Source organism: Chlorocebus sabaeus, chromosome 3, assembly GCF_047675955.1.
Source record: "Chlorocebus sabaeus isolate Y175 chromosome 3, mChlSab1.0.hap1, whole genome shotgun sequence".
Taxonomy (NCBI): Eukaryota; Metazoa; Chordata; class Mammalia; order Primates; family Cercopithecidae; genus Chlorocebus; species Chlorocebus sabaeus.
In genome coordinates, this window is record NC_132906.1 from 20,450,958 (window position 1) to 20,473,469 (window position 22,512).

The window sequence follows — 22,512 nt, forward strand, 5'->3', positions numbered from 1 at the left end:
CTTTTCTTTGCCATTTATTAAAATAGTGTGTATTTCGTGCAGGAGATAAAAAATTAGTAGAATGCAGTCCTTTCTTATAGTGGGGGAGACAGCTATATGTACAGATATACAGATGGTCCTTGACTTTTGATGGTTTGACTAAAGATTTTTCAAATTTACGGTGGCAAAAGCAATATACATTTAGTAGAAATCATACTTCGAATGCCCACACAACTATTCTGTTTCTCACTTTCAGTACAGTACTCGATAAATTATATGAGATATCCAACACTGTATTATAAAATAGGCTTCATGTTAGATGATTTTTGTCCAACTGTAGGCAAAATGTGAGTGTTCTGAGCACATGTAAAGTAGGCTAAGGTAAGCCATGATAGGTTAGGTGTATTAAATGCATTTTCAGCTTATGATATTTTAAACTTTCTATTAGTTTAAGAGGATGTAATGCCATTGTAAGTTGAGCAGCATCTGTATGTGGTATACAGCCATGCATGCAAATATATATGGTAATGGATACATGCCGTCACAGAAACAAACATAGTGGGCGTTCTTGAGCAGATATGGAAGGCTTCCAGAGAAGGTCACATTGAGCTGAGTCTTGAAGTGTGGCTAATGACAGTCGTGCACCAGGAAAAGGATAGCATTCTAGCAGGACTGAACTGCACGATGGCTCTGGCGTTTCCTGCGAGTACTCTGCTATGAAGCGTTCACTGAATTCATGGAACTTAGTTCTCATAGAAATTATCATGGTGTTTTTGTTAGACTGTCTACAACAGGAAAGATGAATTAGAAAATTTACTGAGTTCTGTTTATACTCTTATTATGATCAGATAAGTGTTTTTGAATTAAATATATATGAAATTAGAGTCATTGTTGTCTTAAGGTACATAGTAGAAAACTCAATAATAGTTGAAGGTAGCTGATTTGTTTGCATTGCCGTGTTTTGGACATAGAGAATTATTACCGGGGTAACGTGTGTTTTGTTTTAAAGAGTAATTTGGCTTAGGTATTGTTATTCTTCAGAATATGATTTTTGCCATTTTTAAACCCTGTTATTCTTACAGCTTCATGTCTTCTGTGAGGTCTTCACATCATTTATCAAAATTTCCATCCTGAGAATGATAAAAGTTCAGGTATCTCATTCCAAATTGGTTGTGTGAAAATCACCTAGATTTCATCTTCCTGTTTTCCTTTGAATAAATTAAAGGAAATACTTGCAAACTTTTTATTTGTCAGTGACACAGTAAAATAACTATTAAGATATGATTTGAAAGAATCCACCTGGAATGGCAAGAAAGACACCCTTGCCCTACCTTGGCATACAGGCTATAACCTACCTGTTTATTTCCTAACTCAGACGATGTATCAAAACAAGTCACTGTCTGCATCCATCCATCCATGCATCCATGCATCCACACATCCCCTAACAACCTGAATATAGATCCTATTTATGTGCTGGACTTACAAAGACTAATGAAACACATCTACATTTTAGCTGTTCATTATCTAGTGTGGTTATCTAATGTTGAAGAAAAGCTAGAGACATGCTTCTAATAAATGCATAATTAGCAAAACAGTTTTTGGAAAAATAGAATTGGAATTTGAAAGTGTGTTCCACTCATGAAATAAGGGTTACGTGGGGCTTTGTTTCACATGGAGCATGAGAGTGGCAGTGTGTAGTAATGGGGATTAAGTTAGTATAGCAAACAGACCCTTATGCCTTTTATTCTTACTAATTGTGTTGTGATAATAAAGGAGTTATGTAACATATTAAAACCTCAGTTTCCTAATTTTGAAACTGAGATACATTCATGTGGTTGGATTGTTATTCAGATTAAATGAGATTACTACAAATGAGCTTTGATTTGCTTTCTGTTTTTTTTCATACTTTTTCCTGCGTTAGTCATGTTTCTGTAGTTTGTTAAATTCATGTGTAAATTTTCTAGTGGTGTTTGAAGGTGTAATAATCCTTCTAATTTGTTAATACATTTAGAATGGTGCTTTGGGGCTAGAAGATTGGTGGTAACCATGCTGTCACATTGTTTCTCACTGTTCTAAAGTGAAAGAACTTTATAATGAAAATATTTATTTCATCATGAAAGTGCATCTCTTGGGACCCAGGACGTCAATGAATATGAGAGCTAAGTGTAAAAGTGCACTCAGGACTTGGCTCAACTTCCACTATCATTATTTTTGCAGCATTGTTAATCTGTATATAAAATAACGTTTTCTTTCCTTAAATCTTTCAGATCCCCCTTTGAAACTTAGCTCTTAACAGATTTGTCAACTCATTCCTGTTGCTGCTGCTAGCTTACTTAGTCTACTGAAAGGTTATTTATTAATGTCTACAGGTTGCTGGAGCCACTAACTGAAACTTAAGAAAGGTGCAGGTGGGGACTCTTTTAAGCCTCATGCCATGATGGATGTTCATCCAGTCAACATGGTTACCATGGCAAGCACTGGCTGCTACCTGTTTCAGCAGCTTCCTCCTACTCTTTCCTATTTTCAGACTGCTATCTACATTTTACAAGCTCATTGTCACCTTGGTTCTGCCAGTGTTACCTAATTCCATCCCTTGATTTCTATGCTTCTAATTGAACCTTCCTATTTTTAAAGGCACCAAATCTCCAGAACAGTCTTAAAAAATGTTATAATACCATAAGCGTTAAGCATCACATAAAAATAGCCTTTTCCTTTTTAATATAGCCCACTTACAATGTGATTCTACTTTCCATTTGGGATTGTTGTGTGTAATCCTCTTATAGCCTTTTTCTGGAAATTCCAGATGGTGTTTGTAAATATTGTGCAAGTGTATTTTGTAAATAAGTTCCTCAAAATTTAGTCTATTATTTTTTTTTTAAAAAACCCCAAGTCTCTAGGCACCAACGCACCAACTGAAGTTTTTAAAAATTACTTAACAAGTAAAATCATTTCTCATGTTGTTTGCAGCCTGCGTTAAGAGACTGCTGTGTTTGTTGGATAGGAGACAGCACAATTCTTTATTGGCTTAAAGAATAAAAGAATTATCATGTATAGAGAAATTCCATGTATGCTATATTTGTATGTGCAGCTGATCTAAGGTAGTGATTCATTTTCTATTACCTGTCATATTCTTATCATGCAAACTTTCTGTACTGGCCTTTTGGATAATGACCAGTTGAAGAGAGAAAAGAAAATTGATCCTGAACATAGAGCTGGAAGGAAAAAGATGCAGTATTTATATCAGGAGAGTGCTGTGTAAGAAAACATCGTAACCCTCTTTTTTATTACCCATTTTCCAGAAATCTTACTACTATTCAAGTTTAGGTTAACCACTTTTTGTCTGCAGTTGGCTCTATTTTTACTTTGTTTCTATTTCTTGTGACCATAATGTTTTAACATATAATGTTGAGAATGTAATTATTTTATCACAAGTAATTTATGGCTCTTTTCCAAGAATATATAAGCAACAGAATATTGGTTTAAAAAACGTACTGTTTAGATTTTTTTTTTCCTACAGATGTGACAGTGTAATTCATCCAAGGGAAGCTGCTTGAATCTGCTAATTAAAATGACTTGCTATAGCTCCAATTTCTGTAGGATGAGAAAGAAGTTATAAGTTATTGGAAGTTATGGGTTCTTATTTCTTAAACATGCCGTAAAATGTGTCCGTGTGTAATTTTTTTCTTTCAGTAGTTCATAACTGAGATTTTTATCCTGTTAAATGAAAGCCCTCAAAGATTTTCTTCATCACCTTTTATAGAACACAGAATTATGCATCACTTTCTCTTCATAATGTTTTCTTACTACTTTCTTTTGGCAGTTCGGTTTAGATATTCTTGGTGCTTTCAAATTGCTCATATTTGTAATAATTCTTCCACTAGACCATTAATAAATTCTGTAACATAGCCCCTGAGAGACTGGATAGTGTGTAGAAAGACTAAAAGCTGCTTTCTTATTCTGCCCATATTATGAATTTAATAACATTTCTAAAAGTAACAGTATGTTTTCCTGATGTGGTTTAGATCTCCACTATATTAATACTTAAAATACTTAAACATGAGTTGCAAACTTCAGAGCAGAAAAACATCATTAGAGAAAGTCTGGTATCAGAACCTTGGAAAGCTTCATGAAGCGTTACTATTGATTATTACTGGTGACACTACCTTAATGTTTCAATAACAAGAAAGAATAAAGTCATTTACCCAAGACATAAAAAAAGGATCAATAGTATATTCATATAAGGAATGATGAATACAGTTTTCTGAATATTATCCATCTGAAGCAGAATGGAAATTGGAAAATAACTTTTACTATCCTTGGCCCTGGCCTTGAATTTTTTATCTGGTTAATGGAAAAGTTAGAGCGATTTAGGTCAGCCTATTTAGAAACATCTTAGACTGGTTTGTCTTTTGGTTGAAGGCATTCGTATTCTCTTCTATCTAAAGAAAATAAAAGAGACAGCTGACCATCCAGATTTAAAGGCTGTCTACTTCCATTTCAACCAAATAGAATTAGGATAAAAATATCCAGCTATAATGTGAGCTGCAAGGGTAGTTTGGGGTTATTTCATCAGCAATCTAAATGATTTTTCTGATTCCAGCCCTGCTTCCCCCTAGTTCTTTCTCTACAGTTAAAGTGATCTGTTTATTTCTTTAAAAGAGAAATATTTTGGGGAAAATGAATGGAAAAGTAAAAAGATAATAGTCTTTCATAATTCCACCATCCAGAATTAAATAGCATGAACATCTTGTTATAGTTGCTCCTATTCTTTTTTTTATTTTCTGGAACTAAAATTACTCTGTTCTTTTTGCAAATGTAAATATGATACATGAAATTGTAAAGAATCAAAGGAAGTGTAGTAAGTACTGCATCAGTGAGCTTTCAATGTTGAAAGCAAAATATTTTAGACGTTTTAAGCAGAAAGGGATTCAATTCAGGGAATTGTGTTCTTAAAAAATTCCTGAGAGGTCGGGATGTGTGAAAATCAGAGACTGCCACTGGACTGTAAGTGTTAAGTTGCCATCTAGAGGTCAGGAGGCTGCTTCTATTACTGGTAGCACTGCTGCCACTGCCATAGCTGTCTCATACCTACAGGGCTGGTGACTAGATGCTGGAATATGGATTCTCATCACTGCAAACACATACTTCTGTTGGACCTTGTTTTCTGGCTACCTGTTAACAGCTAGAAGGTAGCCTTTGCTTCACTTTCACCTTCCAAATCTAGTGCATCTGATTGGCAGAACTCAAATCACATCCACAACCTATGGGAGTCTGGGAAATGGAGTTTTTAGCTTTCCTGCCCATGTGCTCTGAGGAGTTGGGTGGAGGACACAGGGGATGCACATGGATGCCAGATGCCAACAGATAATACCAAACTGAAGCATAAAGCTGAAAACTCTAAAAAACCTTGAAATTCCACTTGCAGAAATAACTCTAATTAACATTAGGAGTACTTCATTCCAGACATACTTTCTATGCCTATAGACAGATAGATAAAAATACTTTAAAAAATAGGTTCATATAATAGATATTTTAGAAGTAATTCATTTTACTTTAACACACTGACAGAATGATTGAATTTCAAATACATTTCTTTCCTCTCTTAAAGAGGTGTGTGTGTGTGTGTGTATATATATATATATATATATATATTTTTTTTTTTTTTTTTTTTGAGATGGAGTCTCTCTCTGTTGCCCAGAGTGCAGTGGCATGATCTCAGCTCACTGCAACCTCCGCCTTCCGGGTTCAAGTGATTCTCCTGCCTTAACCTCCCAAGTAGCTGGGATTACAGGCACCCAACATCACGTCCAGCTAATTTTTTATATATATTTTTAGTAGAGACGGGGTTTTGCCATGTTGCCTAGGTTGTTCTTGAACTACTGACCTCAGGTGATCCACCTGCCTCGGCCTCCCAAAGTGCTGGGATTACAGGCGTGAGCCACCGTGCCTGGCCCAAGAGGTATATTCTTTAAAAATATACGTACAAATTTATGGGGTATATGTACAAAGTTATTTGTATATTTTTAAAAAATATATACAAGTTATGGGTATATGTACAAAGCTTTGGGGTATATCCGCAATTTTACTACATGCACAGATTACATAGTGATCAAGTCAGGGCTTTTAGGGTATCCATCACTCAGATAATGTACAGTGTACCCACTATCCAATTTCTTATCATCCATTCCCCTCCTACCTTCTCGCCCTTCCAAGCCTCCATTGTCTCATTTCACGAAAAGAGGGATGTTCTTAAAGAACCCTCTAGGTTTAAGAAAAGAGTAAGAAAAGGATTTCAGTTGCTTTGGTTAGTGGGTTTTTGCTCATCACCCCCATTCCAGTTTAGGTGTGCTTCCTTGACCTCCTAGGAAAGATGAACTATTCTCACTCACAGAGTTCATCCCTGTCCCCTCCCACCACCTCCTAACTTTATATGATCAGGTCGATCTTTTGTTTTGTAACCATAATGCTAACTTTAAAAATTATTTTTATTTGAATGCATTCAGCACTCACCATAAGTCATTTTACCACAGTTTGTGCACTTCTGAGTTCTTTATTTTTGACTCTGTTCTTAATTGCTTGTATTTCATTGTTAAGTAGTACTTCCAAGAATGGTGCATGGGTGTTTTTTGAGTTCTCTGAGGTTTGAAAATGTCTGCTTGTTGTTTTTAATCCATGAATAACTTGGCTAAATATGATACTCTTTGGTCCCATTTTCCTTCCACTTTCTTTTGACTTTTTTATCGTGGAAAAACCCGAGGTCAGCCTGATTTTCTCACATTGCCTTTTCTATCAGGATACCTGAAAAATTCTTTCTTTATCCTTGAAGTTCAATAATTTAATGTCTTCGTTTTCACTATACCCAAGTACAAAATTAAATTGTTACTTAACATGGTAATTTAGATTTCTTCCTCATCTGTTGGTGCCCTTTTTACTTTATGCTTTTTGATGTGGTGCATTCTACAGAATAGTTAATGTTTATCAGATCAAATGTAAAAGTGTTAGAGAAGGCATTTAACTGCTCAGTTCCAGATTCACTCTATACCTTATGAGGTGCTGAGTTTCGTACCATATAGGTGGATGAGCACTTGTGGTTATGAGATGGATTTCTGCCCCCTAGGATAGAAGTTCCTTCCCAGCTCTGGTATTCCTTAATGAGTATATTATGACTTCCAGTATAAGCTCATACCTAGGTAGTATTCTAGTGAAATCTTTTGAGTGGTCATTATGTTTGGTGTAATGAAATGAATGAACTGTTTCCATTTCTTGATCATAATCTCTTAAAAACTAACTTCTGAATCCATTTTACAGAAATCTTCCTCTAAGAGTTTTAGATTCGGAAAAGGCTATTTTTCTGAATATGACAATTGTAAATGAAGGAAAAATCAAGTCTACAATATTAAATTATAACAAATAATATTTGTGACTATTTTCCTGTCCTACTTTTTTTTTTTTTTTTTTTTTTTTTCTGTTGAAATCTGTAAGCGCCAGGTTTCTAGGCATTTTCTGGTAAGTACACCAATTTTAACTGTTATTTAAGTTTTCCTCAGAAGATTGTTATCTCATTATTTATCTGAGTTTTATATATTACACTTTTTATAAGATTTTATTTGAAAAAAGAGGCTTTATTGAATTTAATAGTTTAGAACTATGAATCTAAGTTCGTATCACTTTACAGGCGAGGAAACTAAGAATCACAGAAGTGAGTGACCTATCCCAGCCCAGCCAGTAAGTCACAGAGCCTAACTCCTAGTTTTTATGCTTCTTTAGCCAAACAGTACTGGGAAATGAAAGCTTGGAGTATTCTTTGTACAGAATTTACCATGCTATATATGTATTTTTAAATACTAGAGATACATTTTATTTTGAAATAATTTCTATCATGGTTGCCAAATGAATTTTCCAATTTTATCATTCTTTTCTATATTTAGGTTGCCATGCTACTAAGAAAAATCTTTCTCTCCTCTTTTTTTTTTTTTTTTTTTTTTTTCCTGGAGATGGGTTCTCGCTCTGTTACCCAGGCTGGAGTGCAGCAGCACGATCTTGGCTCACTGCAACTTCTGCCTCCTGGGTTCAAGTGATTCTCCTACCTCAGCCTCCCAAGTAGCTGGGACTATAGGTGTGCAGCACCACCCTAGCTAACTTTTGTGTTAACAGAGACAGGGTTTCATCATGTAGGACCATGAATTCAATGGGTATAGAATTTTGGTTTTGCAAAGTGAAGAATTCTAGAGATTGGTTGCACGCACGATACTGTGAATGTACTTAACAGCACTCAACTGTACACTTAAAAATGGTTAAGATGGTAAATTTTGTCATGTGTATCTTCCCTCAATAAAAAAACTTGCAGAAATTGTATAAAAATGATGTCAAAATAGTGTTTCTTATCTAACAATTGATCAGCTCGATAATACTTCTAAATTTTAAGCAGCTTTAAAGGGCAAACTTTGGCTCAAACTTGTGAGTACAGTTTTCATCTTTAAATATACTTTTTTTTCAATCATAAATTAGAGTTGGGCTTGGGGTAAATATTAGAATTTAGTGTGTGTCTTTGAGAAGCATCACGAAGTTCGAAGAGGTCTGTCTGGGTATCTCTGTGGTAATGCTTTGTTTGAATGTTAATATTTCACAAAGAGTTTACATTTCATCTTCCTATTTCTCACAGGCCTAGGTCTGCGTAATGAATTGAGCGTCCTCAGTTGGATGGAGTTAAGAGCCAAATGTACAACACTGTACCATTTACAAGTTTTATTTCGAAAGGAGATTTAAATTTTTATACCGTCAAATTTCTGCCAAAAGAGAGATTCCAAATTAATTTTTGTTTATGCAAAGCCCATATGTTGTTTTCCACAGTCTCAAAAAGAGTGCAAATTGACAGATTCCTACATCTGTATCTCACAGGATACATATGTATCATCGCTACCACTCACTTATTTCCTGCCAGATTTTTAGCAATTGTGTTTTAAAAGAAAACCTGTAGAAAGGTAGCGGAAAACAAATGGGTAGTGGGATGTGTGTCAACTAGTTCCCTAACTGTAGAAACCCTTGAAATAAGGCAAAAAACTTGTATTAGCCTGGGAGGGGAAGGAAAGATTGGGCAGCAGGATATGAAGGGGCCATGGAAGGAGCAGTGGGCCCTCCTGAGATGCTTTCCTGCTTTATAATTTTTTCCATTCTGACTGTGGGAGATACTACTGTAATACTTTCCTAGATACAGCAGCTGCTCAATAAATATTGACTACTTTTTGTGGGGGGGGGGGTCAGTCTCCCTCTGTCGCCCAGACTGGAGTGCAGTGGTGCGATCTTGGCTCACTGCAGCCTCTGCCTCCTAGGTTCAAGTGATTCTCCTGCCTCAGCCTCCTGAGTAACTGGGATTACAAGCACCTGCCACCATGCCTGGCTAATTTTTATATTTTTCGTAGAGATGGGATTTCACCATGTTGGCCAGGCTGGTCTTGAACAACTGACCTCAAGTGATCCCCCTGCTTCAGCCTCCTGAAGTGCTGGGATTACAGGCATGAGCCACTGCACCCGGCCAAATATTGACTACTTTTAATGAGTGCTTAACACCTATTGGTAGAAGAAATTACATGTTGGAGTTAGGAGCTGTGTTTTTAGCCTTTTAACTTGAATTAGACACTGATGATTAGTAATTTTTTGTTCCTCCCAATTTTCTTCTGTATTTCCTCTCCTTCAAAGAAAAGCAAAAGAAACTTATTCTTTCCGTTTTTCTTAAAATGAATTTAAAATTTTACCTTCTCTATATATCCATGTGAATATATATTTATATACCCCACTTCTATAAAGCAGTATTTGGTTTGGTACCTATGGATAACCATTAGCCTAATACTGCCATAATTACAATTCAATTAAGTTTATAACCTGACTTGTTCACTAGTTGGGAAGTAACTATGCATTTGTTGGCATTCTGGTGTAAAAACTTTACATTTGCTTGAACAAATCTGTCTAAATGTATAGAACAGAGTACTTACAAATGTCTGTTTATTTTAAAGTTATATTGTTTCTATGTCATTGCTTGTTATTTTCTTAATAGAATTGAAAACTTTTTTGATTTTATGACTACTTATGTTTTGATTTTTGTAAATTCAATAGTTTTGGGTCACAATAAGTAATGTTTTGTCTTTCAAATTTAATTTTTCATTTTATTTTAAACTTTTATCTTCAGGGGGTCCATGTGCAGGTTTGTTACCTGGATATATTGTGGGATGCTGAGGTTTGGAGTATGAGTGATCCTGTCACCCAGGTACTGAACACAGTACCCAACAGTTAATTTTCTAACCCCTCCCCCACCTGCCCATCTAGTAGTCCTTAGTGTCTGTTGTTCCCATCTTTATGTCCATGTGTACCCAATGTTTAGCTCCCACTTATAAATGAGAACAGGCAGTATTTGGTTTTCTGTTCCCGCGTTAATTTGCTTAGGATATTGACCTCCACCTGCATCCATGTTGCTGCAAAGGACATGATTTCATTCTTGTTTATGGCTGCATAGTATTCCATGGTGTATATGTACCACATTTTCTTTATCTAATCCACCCTTGATGGGCACCTGGGATGATTCCATGTTTTTGCCATATGACAAGTAATTTTTGAGAGACTTCAGATTTAATTCAGATCCCATTTATGTGATAAGCTTTTCAGTCACTCCAGACTTGCCTGTTCTCTCCTGGCTATGAATTTCAGTGATTCATTATTATTACTCAATAATGTCATGCATTACACATTCTGCAAGGTTTAGTGGAATTGGCAAAGATTCATAAAATTGCTACCCTATTGGAAGCTAATGTTCCTGTTACCTGACTGAGGACCCTTTCAAGATGGAGGTATCATAATTTGAGGTGGGATTGAGGGAACCACATGAGAAAGGAAAATGTAGAAAGATTATTCAGGGATCAATGAGTTTGATCATATGGGAAGAAAGAGTCCTGCACACATGGGTTTCCATGTCTGAAGATGGTTCCGTTTTTCTTTAACACAAGATTAGTGGTTCATCTGGGTTTAGAATTCTAGGTGGGAAACCATTGATCTCTCAGAACATTGATGGCATTGTTCCACTGCCTTCTAGCCTCCAGAACTGGGAAATCCTTTACAAGCTGGATCTTTGTATAATAGCTTTCCCCCAGCCTTTCCCGCTAGGGCTTTCAGGATCCTCCCTTTTCCTCGGGAATCTGAAACTTCACAGTGAAATTCGTGTGGGTTTATTTTCATCCATTGTGTGGGCTTTTTGTATCCCCTTTCAGTCTTCAGTTCTGGGAAATCGTCCTGAATTAGCTCTTCCTTCTGTTTTCTCTGGTCTTTCTTTTTGGAATCCTTATTATTTAGATGTTGGACCTCTTCCACTTATTGTGTAATTTTCCTAACTCCCTATCTCCTCCATTTTTCATCTTTTTGTCTTTTCATTCACACATACACAGACAAGAGAACACGAATACCCTTGAAGCTGACTGGAATCTCTGGGTTAGTTCAGTGGGGGGTCTTGTCAACTGTGTCCGTCACTGTTTAATCAAACTAGTCATTATGTTGGTAGCCCCTGTTACCAGCATTTTTAAAAGTCTTTTCTCTCAACTTTGTCAGATCCCCTAAGAAGCCTCATCCAGTGGAAAGTTGTAGCCCCCGATGCCAGCAACTGCAAGCCCAATAAACAGGAAGTCCAGGGAACTCTCAATATTTAATATGTAAACTTTTGTGTAACCCTCCTGTTTTCAATAATATATTCTTGCCCTTAGTTATTTTTGGATCTTCTATTCCAGACATTCCCTGCTGGACCCGCTCCAGAATAAACCTCCAGCCTTATTCCTGGGTTGGGGGAGGCAGTTGCAGCTATCCAGAGGTGAAGAAATTGGGAGTGAGGTGCGGGGGGTGTGTAGGGGGAGGAAGGAGCACTTAGTGATTCTGAAATACATTTTCACCCAATCCTTGTTAGCTTCATCTTTATCCTGGCATCCAGAGGTACATGGTACTGCCAGTTTTTGAGCCATTTGGGGATTGTTTGTTCAAGCGAGTTGATTTTCAACCCTATATCTGTCTTCTGGTTGTGCTAAGTCACTTCTCAGCTGTCCGTCTGCTTTATGTCTTACAAAAGTCTTCCAGTTCTTGTCTTCTCTCCTATTTTGTTTTCCTTATAGTTTTACATGTTTTTAGAAATCTTGTTTCTATTGGGAATGAGTAGAGCTAAAAGCATACGCTCATTAAGGTGTTTTTAATTAGGAATTTGAGAAATTAAAACTTTACACAGGTGATAAAAGAATTAATACTATAAATTGAAAATTAGGCCAGAGCGTGGTGCCTCATGCCTGTAATCCCAGTACTTTGGGAGGCCAAAGTGGGCGGATCACTGGAGGCCAGAAGTTCAAGACCAGCCTGGCCAATATAGCAAAACCCTGTCTCTATTAAAAACACAAAAATTAACTGGGCATGGTGGCGCATGCCTGTGGTCACAGCTACTCGGGAGGCTGAGGCATGAGAATTGCTTGAACTTGGGAGGCAGAGGTTCCAACGAGCCAAGATCATGCCACTACACTTCAGCCTGGACAACACAGCGAGACTCTGTCTCAAAAAAAATAATAAATTAATACTTAAAAGTTTGTTAATGTGTACTGGCACCTGTATAATATTTTAAGAGCCATTCCTTTTGATGACACTTCCTAAATCAATCAGAAGATTCTTAAGTATATGATTCCTCAAGTTTTTATTTTCTTTATGTTCTTAATGTAATGCTGGTCTCTTTGTGATCTAAATGATGCAGTGAATATTTCATAAATACAAATAATTTAATCTTAAAGTTGTTAGTAGTATGTATTTATAAAGTGAATTATATTAAAAATCCACTAACAACTGTTTGAGTACATCTTTGTGCTAATGCTATAAGGTCATTATATTCTTAAGCTAAAGTCAGCACTTCCGAGTTACTCTTAGGTGAGAAAAATAACTTTTAATATAAAAGGGCACATTCCAGAAGTATACTGGAGTGCATAAGGAGTTATCAAAGGGTTTTCTTGTTGGAAAAATTAGAAATTCATAGGAAACATGATTAAATACCAAATTCTATATTAGACTTAATTGTGATAGAAGGTCACAGAGAGAGAAATCAGTGTGGGCCAGGATAGCAAGGGGATGCTTCATCCCTGCTTGTGTAACCTTTTGTCAAAAATGCACCTTTAAAACTGGACTCCTCATCTTGTCGCCTATACTAATTCATAGAGTCAGGTTTGCGAGTCACCTGAAGTTCACTGGCGCTTTCCGGCTGATTTCATCCCGTCCTGCTTGCGTTTCTTTGCCTTATTCCACATTATCAATGCTTGTTGATTCTTCCTTTGTCACAGGTCTCAGTTTGTCCATTCAACTCTAGTGCTTCAACGTGTTTAAGCATCTACTGTGTGCCAGATGTTGTGCAGCGTGCAGAGCCGAATAAGGGCCCTGAGGGAGCCTGCATTCCTTCATGTGTGCCGTGGACACAGAACATTTCAGCAAAAATGTGGGGTGTGTTAGCAAAGTGTTCACACTGGGTCTGTGGCAGCACGGAGGATTGATGCTGAAGCTACCTGGGGAGAAGACCTGAGAGAGCAGGGAGTATGTGGGCATAGTTCAGTGTCTCTGAAGTGTGAATGGCGGGCCTGAGGCCATCCTCACTGCAGGTGAAGCAGCACTGGTAGTAAGCAAGGGTAAAGGCTCGAAAGGTGTGTTACCCATTCAGCAAATATTTATTGTGTGCCAACTACGAGCTAGGCAACTATTTTGCAACTGAATATGAAAACATATGAAAATCATAAGTGTGATAAATAAGTTGACTGGGTAGCACGTGTGAAGGTGAAATGTGTTGTCGAAAATGATAAAGCAAGATGATGGAGTTGGGGACTTTGGGCCGTAAGCTGGGGTTGAAGGATGTTTACACTGTACTCCACAGAACCCTGGGGGCTGCAGAGGTGCTTCTGGGGTCTATAAGAATTGTTCTAAATTTTGTTTTAAAATATGCCTTTAAACATTACAAAAACAGTAATGAAAAACAGCATGAGCAAACAAATATATTATTGTGAAAATATACACATTAGATCGGGGTCCCCATCCCTTGGGCCACAAGTCTGTGGCCTCTTAGGAACCAGGCCACACAGTAGGAGGTGAGTGGGGGCAAGTGAGGGAAGCTTCATCTGTATTTACAGTTGCTCCCCATTCCTCACATTACCACCTGAGCCCCGCCTCCTGTCAGATCTGCGGCGGCGTTAGATTCTCATAGGAGTGCAAACCCTGCTGGGAACAGTGCATGCAAGGGATCTAGGTTGTGCGCTCCTTATGAGAATCTAACTAATGCCTGATGATCTGTCACTGTCTCCCATCAGCCCCAGATGGGACTGTCTAGTTGCAAGAAAACAAGCTCAGGGCTCCCACTGATTCTACATTATGGTGAGTTGAATTATTTTATTATATATTACAATGAGGTAATAATAAAAATAAAGTGCGCAATAAATGTAATGTGCTTAAATCATGCCGAAACCACCCCCCCAACCCCCGGTCCATGGAAAAAGTGTTTTTCATGAAACCGGTCCCTGGTGCTAAAAAGGTTGGGGACCGCTGCGTTAGGTACCACCAGTGCATTAACTGGTGCCGCCATGGTAGCTCATGTTTGGAAAAATGCATGGATTTTTAAACAACTTTGTTTTATTAATTGACTTCATAATATATAATTTTGCCCATTGAAACCTCAAGTTGCATTTACATTAATAAAACGTCTCATTTACATATTTTGTATGGAGAGAATCTGCTGCTGAAATGATTGGATTCACCTTATAGGAATTCAACCCGCCTTACTCTTGGATTGTCATAGTTGCCCTCAGCCTCTTCACATTTTCTCCCTTCTAATCTCTTTTGCATACTATTGCTAGAGTTAATTTTCTTAAATCACTAAATCTTTTAATTAAATGCTTGAAACTCAAACTCTGTGGTGGGGCAAGTAGACTTATTACTTACAGTTCTGCCACAAAATGCTCTGTGACCTTAAGCAAGTCTTTGTTTTCTCATCTGTAACAATCTTTTTTGCTCTCAGTTTTTAACTCCCATAACTCGCCTCGCTAGCTGTTGATGATTTTTGTGACCTGTCTCTAGCTTATTCATCCAGCACCCCCTCCCCAACTAATCTCTGCCTTTATCCTGTGCTCTAGTGTGACTGTTCTCTTCACTCCTGTCTCTTTCCTTCCACAATGCACACACCACTTGCTGGTTAATTATGCCTTGCATATATTCATGTTGTTTCCCCAGCCCAGACTGGCCTCTTTAGCTCATTGACTTACATTCCGCATATCCTTTAAAAATAGTCTTCTAGAACTTATGGTTAAAGAAAATTTATTGGAAGAACAATAGCAGCACCACATGATACAGTATTAAGGCAGATTGAGAACTAGGAATAAACTGTTTGATTTGTTGAAAGCTGTGCTGTCTAGTACAGTAGCCACTAGCTACATGTGGCTATTTAAATTAAAATCAATTAAAATTTCATGCAATGAAAAACCCAGTTTCTCAGTCTTGCCAGTCACAGGTCAATGGTTCCATTTGGCTACTGGCTACGCTATCCGACAGTGCAGATAGTGAACATTTCCATCATTGCAGAAAGGTTTGTTGGACAGTGTTGGTCACAGGTGACTTGAAAGTTTTGTTTCAGGGACTTCTGGAGGAGAAATAATATATTTGCAGATGGTCCAGAAGGAAATGTTTGATAAATAAATGGAGGTGAGGAGTATAGACAGTTGATTCTAGAGGTCTGACAGTGGCAAGAAAGAGGGATGGGGAAAAGGAAACGTCCAAGTTAAAAGAAGGGGGTGTGTGTGTGTGTGCACGCGTGTGTGACAGAGAGAGAGACAGAACATTTTTAAAGGCAAAGAAAGTTGTGGCAATGGAAAGACTGGATCTGTTGTAGACATGGGAAGAAGAGTGTGTAGGAGGAGGTAAGCATATTGGATGTCAGGAAAACAAGTGAAACAGGATGTTGAGATAGGTTTCATTCTGTCTCAGTTTTGGCTGAGGCCCCAAAACATTACCAAGAAAAAATAAGTGGCAATGACATCACATTCCTTAGTGAAGGTTTCTAACCCTTAGCCCAGCATCTTGATGGTGTGATTGAAGTCCAAGAGACCAAGACAGGGGCTGAGAAGGCAGGAAGGAAGGGGATGATTCTCTCTCACCTCAAGCTGAGTGAGGGAGTTGCAAGGAGACTGCTTGGCTCTCTTGACTTGCTCTGTGTCCTCTGGAGGCTGTGGAGACACTAAACCTACTAACCCTGAACTAGAGAAGTTTAGAGGTCAAACACCTGCTGGAGCTACACCTGCCTGGCTGGCCATAGAGCGAAGAGGCAGCTGCATTGGGAGCCAGCTGTGCTTTTGCTAATAAAGCAGCAGGATCTGCTGTCCAGGGGCCAGGAGAAGCCTGGTGGCCTTTTAAAAAGTGGCCCCACCCAAGAGCCCTTCCTGCCAACGGACAATGTGGCCTTGGCAGTGGAGGCTGGAGGTGTGCCCAGCAGATGCAGATGTTGGAGTGTGGGCAGCATTCTAAGTGACCACCTGCTTGGACCCTGGGAGCTGCAGAAAACTCCTTCCAGCAGAAAAACCTCTGCAGAATGAATGAAGAAGCCCCACTTGAGGAGCAGACACTCTGCCTAGTGAATGAAAGGAAGGAGCCGAGTGATTCAGGAGAATCCTGCTGTGTGTGGAATAGCCCAGATGGGGGAGAGGAGAGGCCTAACTTTGAGTAGAGTTTGGAGTTGGGGCCCGGTCGTTTTCCCTACTGAAATGTAACATGTTTTTGTGACTAGAGGTGACCAGAGAACTTCCAATTTTTTATGAATGACTGGGAAAACCTTAGAACAGAGTTCATTGAGGACAAGAAATGAATAGGCTTCTGAATGACTTTAGGTGCCTGGAGAAAGCATAGCTTCTTGCTGCCTGCACTCTGGGGTTCTACTTATTTGGGACAATGACTATACTGGTTTGGTGTTTGATGAGAGTACAGAATGTTTAGAAAAGCTCTGAAAGATGTGTTGAGAATTAAGAAGTAAGTGAGTAATAACCTGCAAGAGGCCTGATTGAAGAGAAGCAGCAGAAATTAAGTGGACTGCTCAAATGAGATATTCTGCCTCCCTTTGCAGGAGAAGTCTGCAGCCTGGGATCAGGAGACTGTTGTGTATTTGTTTGGGGTTACAGTGTGGGGAATTGGAAGCCTCGTGGTTTTGTGGTGTGTCTTTTTGAAGAAAGCACAAGGTAAATGGAGAATGCTACTTTAATGCAGCTGGGTTTTCTTCCGCATGTTGTGGTGCAGGAGCCCTTTGATGTTATTAGGGTTAAACACGTTTCTTCCATATGAAGTGATTGGGATGGGGAGTACTATAATATTTCCATTTCACTTCTAGCATGGTTTATTATCTACATTATATGGGGACTCTTGTTATATTTTATTTGTTAGGATGCTGCAGTTAACAAAAAACCCCACATCATGTTGGCAAAGCACCTGGAGACAGGGCCGGCTCTGACTCACTCCTCTCTGCAGTTCCGAAGTCTCTGTCTCCTGCATGAGTGGTATCCTTAGCACAGTGCCTGAGTCAATTCCAGGTGTCACATCCAGACAGCAGACAGAAGAAGGGTTCTCTCTTGCTCTGCACCAAATGCAGTCCCCCATGACACCTCCACTCACCTCTGATTGGCTGGAAGTGGGTCACATCTCACCTCCGAACTAATTACTAATGGCAAGGGGAAAGGAATCCTCATAAGCAATTTATTAAACTAATTAGTATGTACTTGCTAGAGCCAGGAATAGAGTCAGCATTCCCTAAGCACATGACTTAGAAGAAATGGATACCTAAACCAAATCGGGATTTGGTTAGGAAGGAGGAAAGGGGAAATGGATGTTGGGTAATCTTGCACCTCTTCCTAGAATTGTATAGAATGACTAATGTAACTAATTAAAAATGAGTGATTACAGATTAGATGGTAGGAACACATTAATAGTATATATAGACAAGCTGTGGCAAACATCGGAAATGCAGTGGCTCAAATAACATAAAAGTTTATTTCTCTCTCACCAGTAACAGTTCAGAGGTATGTGGTCCTAAGCTGGTGAGATGCCTCTAATTATAGCTTAAATATTAGAGTTGTAAAGTTGTAATAAAAAGTAAGTCCCCAAAATTCAGGAACTTAGAGAACAAAGACATTTCTGTCTTATATCCCAGTCCAAGGAAGGCTGCTGAAGTATCTCTGTTGCATGGGACCATTCAAGGGCCCAGGTTCCTCCCATGTTGTTTCTCTGCCATCTCTCCCCAGGGAATTGTCCTTGCTCTGGGGCTAAAACTGGGTCACCATTTCCAGGTTCCAGCTAGAAAGTGGAAAAGCAGAACATGAAGGAGATAGACCAGTTTATAAAGGCCTAGGCCAAAGTGGCCCCCGTGACTATTGCTCGCATTTCATTGGCAAGATCTTAGTGACACGGGGGCTTCAAACTTCAAATAGCCTGGGACATGTAGTCTCACAGGGCAGTTTTCAGTGTTGCTTGAGTCATCCCTATTTCTGGCCAGCAGAAAGCAATAGGACCAGGTGTCCTTAAGACAATGAATCTTAAGTTGCACCCCTCATTTCCGCTCATGTCCTGTTGGCCTAAATCTGATCATGTTCACATGGTCAGATACAAGGGAGGTCAGGAAATGGAGTTTGTAGCTGAGAGGGTAAGTACTGGGAGAAAGAATGGATTGTGGTAGACCATTAGCTGTTTCTCTCACACAAAAATTTCTCTCTGCTCTGCACAGGATATCTTTCTATCTGGAAACCTGACTTATTAAAGGAAGTTTTATCTAATGCCTAAGCTGGTAATTACTCATCAGTTGTTTGACTGAATTTGGTAACTTGCCATTCTTCTACCATAGGAAAGACTAATATTAATAGTAAAGCAATATTAGTAGATATTACAAAAAATTTTTTCCAAAATGCTTTTTATAAAATATGTGAACTTGGCCTTCTAAAACAACTTGTATAGTTGTATCATGTATTTATGTACATACGTATGTATGTATGTATGTATGTATGTATGTGTAATTTTAAACTTTTATGACTGTCTTAGTCTGTTCAGTGTTGCTATAATAGAATACCTGAGATTGGGTAATTTATAATGAACAGAAATTGACTAGCTCACAGTTCCGGAGGCTGGGAAGTCCAGTATCAAGGGGCTGGCATCTTGTAAGGACCTTCTTGCTGTGATATCCCATGGCTGAAGGCAGAAGGGCAAGAGAGGGCCAGAGAGAGAGAGAGAGAGAGAGAAAGAGAGGGGCAATGAGAGCAAGTGCACAAGGGGGTTAAGCTCATCCTTTCATAAGGAACCCCCTCTATGATAACAACATTAATCCATTCATGAGGGCACAGCCCCCATGATCCAAACACCTCTCATTAGGCCCCACCTCCCAACACCACCACACTGGGGATCAAGTTTTCAACACACAAACTGTGGGAGACACATTCAAACCATAGCAATGACCTAAGATTGTATGTTTGATTTTTTTTAAAGGCATCCTTTTGGAGATGAGTAGTAAATTATCTTCTCAAAGTCTGTTTGGACTTTGATTCTGCTACTTGGATGTGGACTCCTGCTTTTTCTTCCGGAAAACTGTTCTTTGAGTTGTCATAGGATATTGTCCTAAACTTTGATATTTATTCTTCCACATACTGGCTCAGGTTTTCTTTGGTCATACCTACTAACTAGTTTAATAAGCTTTATAAGTAGATAAGGAGACTATACAACCTTTTATATGTAGGCAAATGAAATTAGGTGTCAGAAATCCTTTCTAGATCTTAAGTCTGGCCTTCGGTATATGGTTAGCTCCTTGCAGGCAGGCATTTTTCTTTGTTTTGTTTACTGCTGTATCTCTCAGCACTTCCTGGCATGCAGTAGGCACTCAATAACTATGTTTAATGAATGAATAGATCTGTGAAAACAGTGTATTTCATGTGTGAATAATTAAACTTGATTTTTACCTTGGAACTTAAGGAATGTGTTCCTTTCTTCCCCCCCCCCCCCCCTTTTTTTTTGAGACAGAGTCTTGCTCTGTCACCCAGGCTGGAGTGCAGCGGCACAATCTCAGCTCACTGCAACCTTCGCCTCCCTGGTTCAAGTGATTATCCTGCCTCAGTCTCCTGAGTAGATGGAATTACAGGCATGCACCACCGTGCCCGTTTGGTTTTTATATTTTTAGTAGAGATGGGGGTTTCACAGTGTTGGCCAGGCTGGTGTTCAACTCTTGACCTCAGGTGATCCACCCACCTTGACCTGCCAAAGTGCTGGGATTACAGGCATGAACCACCGCGCCTGGCCTCAGAAATGTGTGTTTCTTAGGCATCTGGATGAAGTCATCTTTATTTGCCACGCCTTCCAAATGAAAAGCGCAGCAAGCCTTCGAGTCCTGCCTGGCTCTGCACACCCTCAGCAGAGGAAGACTGTACATGTGCAGAGCAGCATAGACAATGAGAGTAACAAGTGATATGGCCTCACATCCAGGACACAGGAAAGGAAATACTTCACTTCATCCCAACAATGGAAACAGTCCACTCAATTCAAGACAGCTATTCTCAAGTAGAGTGGAGTATGGGTAGGATGAAGAAAAAGTAATGTGGATGCTGGAATGACTTGGGGGTTAGGGAGATAAAGTTAGACTATCTTCTAAAGATTGAGTGGATAAACTTGACCTGTTTTATGATTTACCTTCTCCTCATACTGTAATACAGATTTCAGAATTCATTTACCACTGAAAATATTGAAAAATGAGAGGCTGGGCGCGGTGGCTCATGTCTGTAATCTCAGCACTTTGGGAGGCCGAGGCGGGTGGATCACAAGGTCAGGAGTTCAAGACCAGCCTGGTTAAGATGGTGAAACCCCGTCTCCACTAAAAATAAAAAAAGAATTAGCCAGGCACAGTGGCAGGTGCCTGTAATCACAGCTACTCAGGAGGTTGAGGCAGGAGAATCACTTGAACTCAGGCAGCAGAGGTTGCAGTGAACTGAGATCACACCACTGTACTCCAGCCTGGCGACAGAGTGAGTCTCTGTCTCAAAATAATAATAATAATAATAATAATAATAATAATGATAATAATAATATAATAAAATAAAAAAATAAAAAAGAAAGGAAAATGAGAGAAAAGATAATTTTGGGCATCACACTCCTGTGTGAATCTATTGCATTTTACAAATATGGCTCTGTGAGGACTGAGAACATAGAATTGCAAATGAGTGAGCTTTGCTTGAGTGACATTTGGAGGAGCGGGTATTTAAGTCCAGCATTTAAGGGTGAGTCATAAGAGGAGAGGTTTGGGGAGGGGGTGCACATTCTGCACCTGCAGAAAGCCACTCATGTGAAGAACCCAAGGTGGGAGGAAGATGAGTGTTTTGTTTGGGCAATGGCAGGTAGACCAGAAGGCCAGGAGCAGACACTGCAGGTGGTGGGGAGTGGGGATGGAAGTGATGTTCTAAGAGGGAGGCTGCAAAATCTGTGAAGATGAAACCAGTCAGAGGCCCTCCTTGCAGAATTAAAGCGCTTTGCCTTGTTCTGTAGTTGATGAACAACCAACAAAGATTTCGAGCAGGGAAGTGACCAGATGAGATCTGCCTTAAGGAAATAATTCTGGAGGGAGGGAGTATGGAGGATTAATTAGACAGGGGGCTAGTTCAGTATAAGGAAATACATCTGTTTTTCATGTTTCTGTCCATATGATTGCCTTGTGAACAGTGGGGGACTTTTGTGGGACTGCAGTGTTCAGTTGAGGCCTGCCTGAGTAAGGCAGCCCCACCGTGAGTACAGGAACAAGAACTGCAAGGACAGATTGTAGACAGGCGAGCAGGAGGGCTCGGCTTCTTAGCTTTGGTGTGGAGACCTTGAGTGTGCCGTCTCTCTGAGCTTGTGCTCCTTGGCCTTAGGGGACCCCGGTAGGCCCCTGATGGGGGAGCTGAGACAGAAGGGCCCTAGAATCTCTCTTTGGGCTCAGAGGCATGGAGGACAAAAGGGATTTTGTCCTATTGTCTGAAATGGTACTTTTTGTCTACTTTCCTTTTATTAGTGCCAACATTTAGAAAAGTCTTGCTTGAGTGTTCTGTGTCTCCTCTGCTTTATTATGGGTCCTTAAAAGAAGAGTCATTTTTCATTTTCACACTCGGGCCAAACTTCAAGGGGAACCAAATGAAGGGTTAGTGTTGTGACAGGCAGGTGGTGGTTCCCGCACTGCTCACCATCAGGAGGTTCGCCGGGCGTGCTGGTCTTGGAAGCGTGTATTCATAGGGGGTCATTGCTGTAGTCTAGGCGAGAAATAATAGAATCACGAGCATTAGGGCACTGGGCGCAGGAGCAAAAAGGAAGACCAGTTTTCAGAAACCTTTTGATGGCAGATTGATTTAAGGGTGAGGGAAAATAAAAGAGAGGTTGGAAGTTGTGGGGTTGTGTGCTTCGGAAAAGGACACTGCTGCTAACAGATGAGGTCATAGGAGGAGGGGCAGAATTGCCATGGGAAGG

At 39.4% G+C, this 22,512-nt stretch overlaps 1 protein-coding gene across 5 annotated transcripts in view; it reads left to right on the forward strand.

Annotated features, from left to right (window-relative positions):
- The window catches only part of DGKH (diacylglycerol kinase eta), a 198,083-nt gene that overhangs the window by 32,206 nt on the left and 143,365 nt on the right, over window positions 1–22,512 (forward strand). The gene's annotated exons all lie outside the window — the stretch shown is intronic.